The sequence below is a fragment of the Ursus maritimus genome, unplaced genomic scaffold (assembly GCF_017311325.1).
Source record: "Ursus maritimus isolate PB19 unplaced genomic scaffold, ASM1731132v1 scaffold_3, whole genome shotgun sequence".
Classification (NCBI taxonomy): domain Eukaryota; kingdom Metazoa; phylum Chordata; class Mammalia; order Carnivora; family Ursidae; genus Ursus; species Ursus maritimus.
The window spans coordinates 48,732,937-48,742,902 of record NW_024425563.1 but is presented as its reverse complement, the minus strand read 5'-3'; the positions used below and the strand labels follow the sequence as shown (position 1 = coordinate 48,742,902).

Genomic DNA, 9,966 nt, shown 5'->3' with positions numbered 1-9,966 from the left:
CTGCTAATTGGAACTGTGCAAAATGAGAACACAAATATTCCCATGGTGTTGAAGAAGGTTGCTTCCAGAACTGATCTCGCTATATTACAATTGGGACACCACTTTACTAAAACACCATTGGGTATTTTGCATGGCAAGCCGGCTATAAATTCCCCCAGAGAGAAGGTCTCGGAGCTTTTGCTCCTGTGGCCTAAGTGGATTTTTTCCAAGGCAGCCGGGCAGCTCTCATTTGCAGAATTCAGGTTTTCTGGCCCTCGTTCCGCCCCCCTCCCGCCCCCACTGTCTGCTCTGGGAGAGTCCACAGTGCCGTCACTGTCTTCCCCCGGCACCCAGAGGGCTGCTACCTAGATTTCCCCCAAACGGGGCCACACGTGGGTCACACAGACTGGAGGAAAGGCCCTGAGCTCCCAAAATGTCTCCTCGGCTTTAACAGCTTGCAAAGTTGGGAAATTTATGTTGCAACCTTGAGAAAGGCAGAGTAAATACAGAGCATGCCAGCTATTTGTTTTCCTGTTGATGAACTCTGCGAGTTCAGACTGGAAGCCCTCCAAGGACTGAAGGCTCCTCAAAGAGCAAAGTGTTAACCCTGAATGCTGGGGCTGCTTTTCCCGCCTGTTCTCCCACCTAGAAAGTTCCAGAATCTCTCTGCTCTTTCTGCTTGCGATTTCTCTTGCTCCCTGATGAGTGTGTTCCTCTTTATCGCCAGGGCCAAAGACAGTGAAGTTCTGAAGAAGTCAGATGGCCACTCGGTGGAAGAACCGTGAAGAACGGCTTGCACAAAGGCTGCCTAGAGCCCGGCTCCGACGTGCTGAGTACAACTTGCCTAGACGGGGGAAGTGAGTCAACTATTTAGAGCCCAACTTTTCTAGCTTTAAATATTTGCCACACGCTCCATTGCAATTGTGGTTTTCATCTTACGAATCCTGACTTTTCTCCTTGGAAATGTAACAAGTTAGCACTGCTTTTATTTGTTTTTGTTTTTGTTTTTTTTTCCCCTGAACATGAGACATGCAGTTTATAGACCAGTCTAGGTAAAATGATGATCTTAAAACCCTTAATGACTCCTTATTTTTAGGGTATAATCCACTGTTTCTACCATTTTACAAATTTTAAATATAATCTTTTTCTAAGTATAAAATTACTACATCCTCTCTATGGGAAACATGGGAAATGGGTATAAAATTTAAAAATATGTGTCATCTGATCACCCACACTTAAGCATTGCTAACATTTTGATGTATTTCTTTTTTTCTCTCTCTCTCTCTGCCAGTTACACTATCTGCATGCTGATATTTTTCATTTGATCTTATAAGTATCTTCTCAATATTTTTTAGCAATAATCTTCAAAAATGAGATTCTTAATGACTTTGATAATATTGCATCATTAGAATGTACTTAACTAATTTCCTATTGTTGGATACTATAAGTAGCATTCTGGTAAACTCATTTCTATGTAAGTCCTTGGCCACAACTCTCAGTAATCACTTACAGTAGATTCTAGAAGTAAAACTACTGGGCCAAAGTATAGGAATAGTGTTAAGTTTCTTTTTTCTTTTTTTTTTTTTTTAAGATTTTATATGTTTATTTGACAGAGAGAGAGAGACAGCCAGCGAGAGAGGGAACACAAGCAGGGGGAGTGGGAGAGGAAGAAGCAGGCTCCCAGCAGAGCAGGGAGCCTAATGTGGGGCTTGATCCCAGAACCCTGGGATCATGCCCTAAGCCGAAGGCAGACACTTAATGACAGAGCCACCCAGTCGCCCCAGGAATAGTGTTAAGTTTCTTAATACATTTTGCCAAACTGCTTTTTCTTTTCTTTTTAAGATTTTATTTATTTATGTGACAGAGAGACAGCCAGCGAGAGAGGGAACACAAGCAGGGGGAGTGGGAGAGGAAGAAGCAGGCTCCTAGTGGAGGACCCCGATGTGGGACTCGATCCCGGAACGCCGGGATCACGCCCTGAGCCAAAGGCAGACGCTTAACGACTGCGCTACCCAGGCGTCCCTAAACTGCTTTTTCTAAAAGATGCCTATCAATTAATGCTCCCACCAGTAGCGACTGAGAATCCTTGGCTTGCCAGGTTCTCATCCACATGGAGAACTGCTGGTTTTCATCTTAGCCAGTATAATAGATACTTCTGCTGTTGGCACAGGTGGTGTGGCCCAGTGGTGGGGAGGGTGATAGACTGGTAGTCAGAGACCTGGGCTTGAATTTTGGGTCTTCCATTAGTCAGCTCTGTGACTTTGTGGAAAACCCTTTGCAGGAAGGATAAACATTTGGAATGGTAATGAGACAAATGAGACAATAGATATGAAAATGCCCTGTAAATGTAAAATGTAAGGTTTTCTTATTACTGTAATTTATTATTACTACCCATTGCTACTAGTCCCTAAGAAAAATTAGGAATTGCATATGCAAATTATAAACAAAAAAATGAAACGTATGGAAATGTTGGTTTAAAGTTTTCTTTTAAAAAATAAGAGAAGTGGGAGTGCCTGGGTGGCTCAGTCAGTTAAGCGTCTGCCTTCCGTTCAGATCATGACCCCAAGGTCCTGGGTTTGAGCCCTAGGGGTTTGGCTCTCTGCTCAGCGGGGAGTCTCCTTTTCCCTTTCCCTCTGCCCCTCCCCCTGCTCGTGCTCTCTCTCTCTCACTCAAATAAATTTAAAAAATCTTTTAAAAGAGAGAGAGAAGGTGACTTTCTTATTAGGATATTTTGTCACATTTCTTTCTGGGCTCACACACAAAAAATTATGCAGTTTCTGAAATCTCTGATGAGCCTAACTGTAATGTACAAAATAAAGCTGGCTATTGTCTTGGATCACGCAGACTAAATTAATAGTTCACACTTTTATGGAAGGTGGATTCAGGTGTCCGTGGTCCTTAGGTGGAGATGGCAGAAACTCAAGAAAATTTTCAGTCTTAACGGACAGAACTCAGTACGAAGCCTTCCCCCTAATCAGGTCACTCTGCTCCCATCATTCCAACATGTGTTCCGCCATCTACATTCTTTCCCTCTTCTCCCCATTGATCTCTAGCTGCTTATCCCTTGAGATTTGCCCAGAATCCCCTTTCTCCAGAAGTCTTTCCCAGCTCCCCTAGGGTGAAAGCTTTCTTTTTTCTAGATACTTCCCTGTGAATCCCCCAGGCCAGCTCTGGATTGTCCATTGCTTTGTAAACTCCTTTCATCATTTCTAGTGTGTCAGTATTTCCTCCCTGTCTACACTGTCAACAATTCGAGGAGAGAGATTCTTCCCTTGCATTTGCAGCTCTATGAACGCTCTTGGCCCTAAATCAAGTTGCCCCTGAGGTTGACAAAGACAGAAAGTTTTATCCGGGCCAAGAAGTCACTTTCCCAGTAACTCCCACTGGGGAAACTTGCTCTAGACCTTGTCTCTCTTGGCGTGAGGGGCAGGGAGGGCAGATCAGTGCCTCCAGCCACATTGCTGCTGGGGACTATTTTTCCCTCATTAATTGTGCTGACAGGATAAGAATAGCTCACAACCCAGCAGCAAAAGCTAATGTGGACAGTTTTATTCTTTCCTCATTTTTCCCTCACCCAACTCCTCCGAGTCACCTTCTTCCCTCGTTTCTAAATATATAGTTCCTTTCTGATTAAATGCCACTTAAAAAAAAAAAAACAAAGCTAAAAAAGAGGTTGGGTTTTGGTATAATCATTATGATTTCAAAAGAAATACGAATGTTCTGAAGGCAACAGCATCATAGTCACATTTTGGAGAGGTGAGATGTGATTACATTTCAGTGTCAACTCTAGAGACGTTCCAATTTCCAAAGGCTCAGTTAGGACATGTGTGATCGTAAGAAACAGAAAGCCACCCCAAGTATTCCAGTCAGAGGACAGAATAGTGGGGAAGGGAGCTATACCAGCCTTTCCAGCACATCAAGCTTGAAATCTGTGATCTATGAAAGAGAACCCTGGTTTTAAAGCCAGTGAGAAGGACCGTGCTGGACAAAGGACTTGCTACCATATAGTGAGGTAAACATTCTTTGCTTCCCGTCAGGCAACTGCTGGAGTTCAGAGAGCCTTTCTAGCTTTGAAGAGCTGTGAGGGAAGGCTGCTGATGTCTGGCTTCAGCCCTCATGGAACATAAAGACTGCAACCATGTATGTCTACAATTGGGGCATTAGGTCCTGGGCAATGACCCAAGACAACTTTCCTCAGACTTTACAACACAGTTACAAAAAGAGCATTTGGCAAGTGTCCTGAGAAGAGGTTCTGAGAAAGAGCTGAGCAACCCAGCCAAATATAATCGCCTCCCAAAATTAGGTCAAAGTTGCCAGCATTAGTTGAAGACCTGGAGGCTAAAGTCAGAGCACTGACCAGTCAATCTGTAAACAAATTCATTTTTGGCCTTCTTCAGAAACCGGTCCAGGGGATCGATCTGCTTTACTGGCAATAACATTTTAAGAAAATATATGAGAAGGACAAGTTGAAATCTAAGTTGGCCCTCGCCACCACCAAAGGGAATTGTTCCATAATCCAGAACTTTCAACTACTTCTTTCTTTCCATGCCATTTCACATTTTGTTTTCATTTTAGTGCCCTTTTATTTTTAGAATCCTCTCCTAACTCTCTTCTTAATCCCTGAAAGGAAGACTCTAGATAAGGGTGTGAACAGAGCCCAGCACGTGGTTCTGGAGTTTGGGGAGCAGTAGGGCTTTACCTTGGCTCCCAGACTCAGCTGTGCCGGTCCCATGCCACCCACCACCTTCCAGCCTCCAATCTTCTCAGCTTCCACAAACACAGGTAAGATGGCGCCGAGCGTATACTGACGTCGCTAACCATGAGCAAGAGATGAGGTGGCAGTCCACCAAGACCTAGTTCCAGGTGTAAAATTAATATTTCCTCAGACTCTAATCCTGTGTGGTAGACCAGTTCCACGGGCTGAGCGAACAGGACATACTCTCCTTAAACCGTAGACCTTGCTTCACAGGTCCCACAGGTGTGGGACTGGAGGAAATGAAAAGGAAGTATGGCAGTCCCTCTGACCACCAGAAATTCTCTTTCTGTTGCAATCAGATGAGATGAAGTCTGTGAAGGGACTTTGAAAATAACACAGCCTCAGGAGATGTGAGGCCATAAAAGAGAGATGGCAAGGGTAGTATGGCACCTATTTCAGGCAAAAGTTGACTAAATGTTATCATTAACATTTTGAATTCAAAGTTCAATAGAGAGAATTTAAGTCAAACCAAAATCAGCCAGGAGAAGAGGCAATAGGGCTGTCCAAATGGCCCATGCATTTGCTGATGTTTCCAGCCTCTGACAGTTTGGTCCCTGGGGCCATGTGACTACCTGTGGCCAAAAGCCTTATAAGCAGAAGGGCTGACAGTGTGTCCATCACTGTGACCCAGGATGCTTCAGCACAGAAACGAGTCCCACCTCACCTTCACCTACTTCCTGCTTCACTGCGGCCTGGACACACACTGACATGGAAGGTGCTTGGATCCCTGAGTCTCTGGATGGAGGAGAGCCCTGCCCCCTGGAATGCAAACCATAGTCTGAGGGCTAAGCCACAGATGGCAATGGTTATTTATTATTTAGTACAATAAAGCCAATCTTTTAAAATACATTGATTTTTTTCCTTTTTAATTACATTTCGTCAGGAACTCGGTGCTCTTCAGAGATGCTCGTGAGGAGTGTAAGTGACTGTAAATAAGTAGCTTTTGTACCCAGTCTACACCACCAGTGACCTAGGTGTCCAAGAAAAATGAGTCAATCCCAAATCGGATAACGCTTTACACAGTGAATAAACTTCTAACCTAATGGTTCAGTGGATCAAATAAAACAGCTGACTTTGGCGCTCAAAGGTCTTATTCTGATACAGTCATTTATTTTCTCCAAGACCCTAAGTAATTTAATCTCTTCTCTGCGTTGGTTTTAAGATGGAGAGAAGGACTTGCCTCAGAGGGTTTTGGTGGGCAATAAAAATAACCGTAAAGCACTTTTCCGGCACAAAGTGCTGCATAAATGCTTAATGATTTCCTTTAATGATATCATGGACAGGGGCACTGTACTTTTAGGTGAAATATTTTCATTTGAGTTATAGCATGTAATACTCTAGATGTCGAGGCCTGATGGATGGCTGAAATAAGGATCTTTTGTTTTTCTGGAGTCTGGATAATTTAATCATTCTTCTTTATCTCCAGAAATCACATCTAATTAAACATATGCAGGGCTCAAATTTCACAGAGGAGGCTAATGCTCGTGTATATAGAGACGGGGGACTTTGTCAGACACCATGAATGAGACCGTCCTTCGGCCATCGGTTTTGTTCATGAATTTTGCTTTTGAGGAAAAATATGCACTTGGGCACTTTTTTTGGATAGCTTACTCTGATTTAGAAAATCATAGTCTTATATTATACTGAGTCCAGGTTAGACTCTCAGAGGACAGGCGTTTACTCTCTCACACAGGTAGGCCTTTTATTCTCTAGAGCTGGGAAGAGAGCATTTGGTCAAACATACCCATCTACCATGGAGGGGCCACATTCTTTTCTATTAGCCAAAGCAGAAAGTAAGAAGGAAAAGGCAGTGACAATTTCTTTTCTTTTCTTTCTTTTTTTTTTTTTTTTTACAAAAATGTAGTTGCCCGAGTGCCTGGCTGGCTCAGTCAGTGAAGCAAGCGAATGACTCTTGATCTTGGAGTTGTGAGTTCCAGCCCCATGGTGGGTACAGAGATTACTTAAAAATGAAATCTTTAAAAAAAACAAAACAAAAATGTAGTTATAAAATCCTTTTGTTATTTTCTATGCGCGTCTTAATCTAAACGAGTTTGAGAACCTCAACCCCGCAGGTCAGTTTGCAAACTTTTATGACTTCATTCCCATCCATGCTTCCCAACTCTGAGTTACTCCAATTTTCAAACACCAGCTGTGCCTTCTCCCCTTCCCACGCATCCTCTCGCGACAGCTCCTGTCTACCCATGGGAACTTTGGGCCAGATTTTGTACAACGCAATACATGCGATCTCATGTAATCCGTTCAGTAGGCCTGTAGGTTGGGAGCTCTTTATCCCTTTTTTCAGATAAGATAATTACGCTCAGCAAAGTTAAATAATTAACCCCAACGCGTGCAGCTGGTAAGAAGCAGATCCTGGATTCAAACATGGTCGAGGTGCACCCATGGTTGGGTGGCTAAGTCCCCCGTTCAAGTGACTTTTCGCACAGCTTCGTCCTTAGATGGTGAGGAAGGGAAGGCGGAGGATGGAGAAAGGAAGGGAAGGAAAGTGGGCAAAATTACTGCTTCTTCTTTTTCTTAGAAAGAAAGAAGGTTTAGAGCTGGAAACAACCTTTCAGATTTTTCGACTACTTTCCATGATTTTTAGAAAAGGAAACAGATACTCAGACACTCTGACAAGTGAAATGGTTTTTACAAGGTCACCCCCTTACCTTGAATAAATAAAAATTAAACATGGTATGTGGGGGCCAGAATCGGTATCCAGGATTTTCAACTCCCAGGTCTATTCTTTCCACCATAGTAGCCCCTGCCCCACTCCACCCCTCATTAAAAAATAATAATAATAATAATAATTTAAATGAGTTAATTTACCTCTTAGTAAAAAAATCATATGTAAATAGTTTCAGTTGTTTTGATGACCTAGACTAGCTATCTGTCATATACACTTGTATGGAGGGAAAGGCCAACCCCTGGATTCATTCATTGTTCATTCAACTCAGGTTTTAGAGCATTTCCCACCTGCAGAGCTCTGTATCAGGCTCAGAAGACAGGACCAAACCGGGCCGATTGCTCCCTGCAGACAGGAGCAGTTTTCAGCCTAATGAATGTAAAATTTGAAAGATTTGACTCTTCTATCATACACCATGGGTCAAGAGGAGAAAATAATGACGTTGATCCAAAACGTTGATTCTTATGGTTTCCTCTCAATACTTGAATCCTTTGCCTATTTCTATAGTAACTGATTCATTTTTAAATATGGTGAAGGAAAGTGTTTCATTTATTCAACAAATATTTGTTGCACACCCACTGTGTGCAAGGAAATTTCTAGGCAGTTGGGATAATTGCTAAACAAAATACACGAAAATATCTACCCTCAGGAGATGACATCCTAATTGGGAGAGACAGGAAAGAAAGAATGACCACAATGAATAAGTAAATTATATAGTATTTTAGAAGGTGATGTGGGTTAGAGAAAAACAAAATGCCAACGGATAAGCAGAGTTTGGAATTTAGAGGGGAAGTGGGGCAGATTGCAATTCTGAATAGACGGCCAGAGCAGGCCTCGCTGACAATATTTGAGCTTACTGAAAGGTGAGACCGTGAGGCTTGTGGATTTCTGGCAGGGGCAGAACATGACAGCAGAGTGAACAGTCAGTGCCAGGCCCTAAGGTAGGAGCAGCCAGCAGCCAGTGCTGCTGGAGCACAGTGAGCAAGAGGGGGGGTAGAAGGAAGGAGGTCAGGGAGCAAAGCAGGCCGGGGGTCGTGGCTCATGCAGGGCCTTGCAGCCCACTGTGAGGCCCTGGCTTTGCTCTATACCAAATGGGGATTCCCTGGGGGGCTGTGGACAGAGCAGTGACAGGAAGAGACTTGGGGTTCCAAGGACCATTCGCTCTGGCTTCTGTGTTGGGAACAGACTTCAGAGGCAAGGGTAGAGACGAGGAGACCAATGAGAAGATACTAGAGCCTCACATGGAAGTCATCCAGCTGGGAGACAAAAGTGCCCAGCCAGGGGGCTAGCAGAGGAGAGGGCAGAAATGGTTGGATTCTGGATATATTTTGAAGAAAGAGCCACAGATTTTCCTGGCAACCTGGCCAGTGTGGGGAGGGGACGAGGAAAAGAGAAGAGTGTAGGCCGATGCCAAGGCTATTAGCCTGAGCCGCTGGAAGACCATTTCCTGCATGGGGGAGCCCGCGGGGAGAGCCAGTTTGCAGCGGTGAATTCAGGCACTGGGGTGTGGCCATGGGAGAGGTGTGAGCCTGTCTTAGGAGGAAGGTGTCAGTTTGGGAGTTAGCCCCCTGGGAAAGCCGGGAGACTGGACAAGACCACTAAGGGGCTTATGTTATCTGGTAAAAGCTGATGAAAATGACCCGCTCATCTAAACAGAGAATTTCATTTTCCCAACGATGTAAGAACAGGGAGAGGTGATTAAGAGCAAAAGGATTGTTTGACGACGATTTATTTTTTAAACAGCCCCTGAAAGAAAACCAAAACCAGGGAAGCACATTTAATTTTTAAATTTATTTTTCTCTATATGGTCACAGCCTTTGGCCAGGGGTCCTGAGGCGTCTGTACAGAAAATTCACAGATGTTTGGGCGAGAAGCAAGCATGGAATTTCTTGTGTGCAGGAAAACACTGGCATCAGACAACACCAGAAAATGCAGTAAAGTCCCAGAGCCCACTTTCTTTAATTACTGTCACTGGAGGACTAAGTTTCATGTCTGCAGAGCTGGCCCAGTCGCCAAAAGAGGGAGGGCACACATGGGTCCTGAGTGAGAGGGACCCCGAAGTAAGCGCCGTGGGCCCTCTACTGCACTGGCAGGAGCTTACATAGAAGTTTCTGCCCTTTTGAAACCTACCACCATTACCATCATGAATGAGAGACCGAGGCTTTCCCCCTACCCTACAATGTCCTCAAACGGGTTAAAAAAAAAAAAGTTTGGATTGTGAGGTTGCCAGTGCCACGTCATTTATCACAGCGTTCATTCCCCAAGTAGCTATGGAAAGTCATTTCGGCTCCTCCGACGGCCAGGGGGAAGCGAGCGCGCCCCGCGGGGGGCAGCCGGCACCTGTCCCAGGGAGGCCGCTGCGGTCCTTGCTCGCTCAGCAAAGGAACCACCTTCTCGGGTGGCTTCCCACGGGCCTCACCTCTGCATCCTGCCATCCCACGCTGCCGACGCAACCGACAGAAACTTTCTGGCAAGGAATCCGGCAATATGAGGTTTGCCCTCCTACAGTGAATGTGCCCTCGGGAAGTCACTCTATTGCCACAGTTAG

General features: G+C 44.6%; 1 long non-coding RNA gene across 1 annotated transcript; it reads left to right on the top strand.

The window, feature by feature from the left end:
* The first annotated feature begins 450 nt into the window (after positions 1-450).
* LOC103658909 lies at positions 451-5,580 on the top strand. The gene is made up of 3 exons (XR_567338.2): positions 451-836; positions 4,607-4,761; positions 5,367-5,580. It is a non-coding gene; the product is annotated as an uncharacterized LOC103658909 (long non-coding RNA).
* The last annotated feature ends 4,386 nt before the right edge of the window (positions 5,581-9,966 follow it).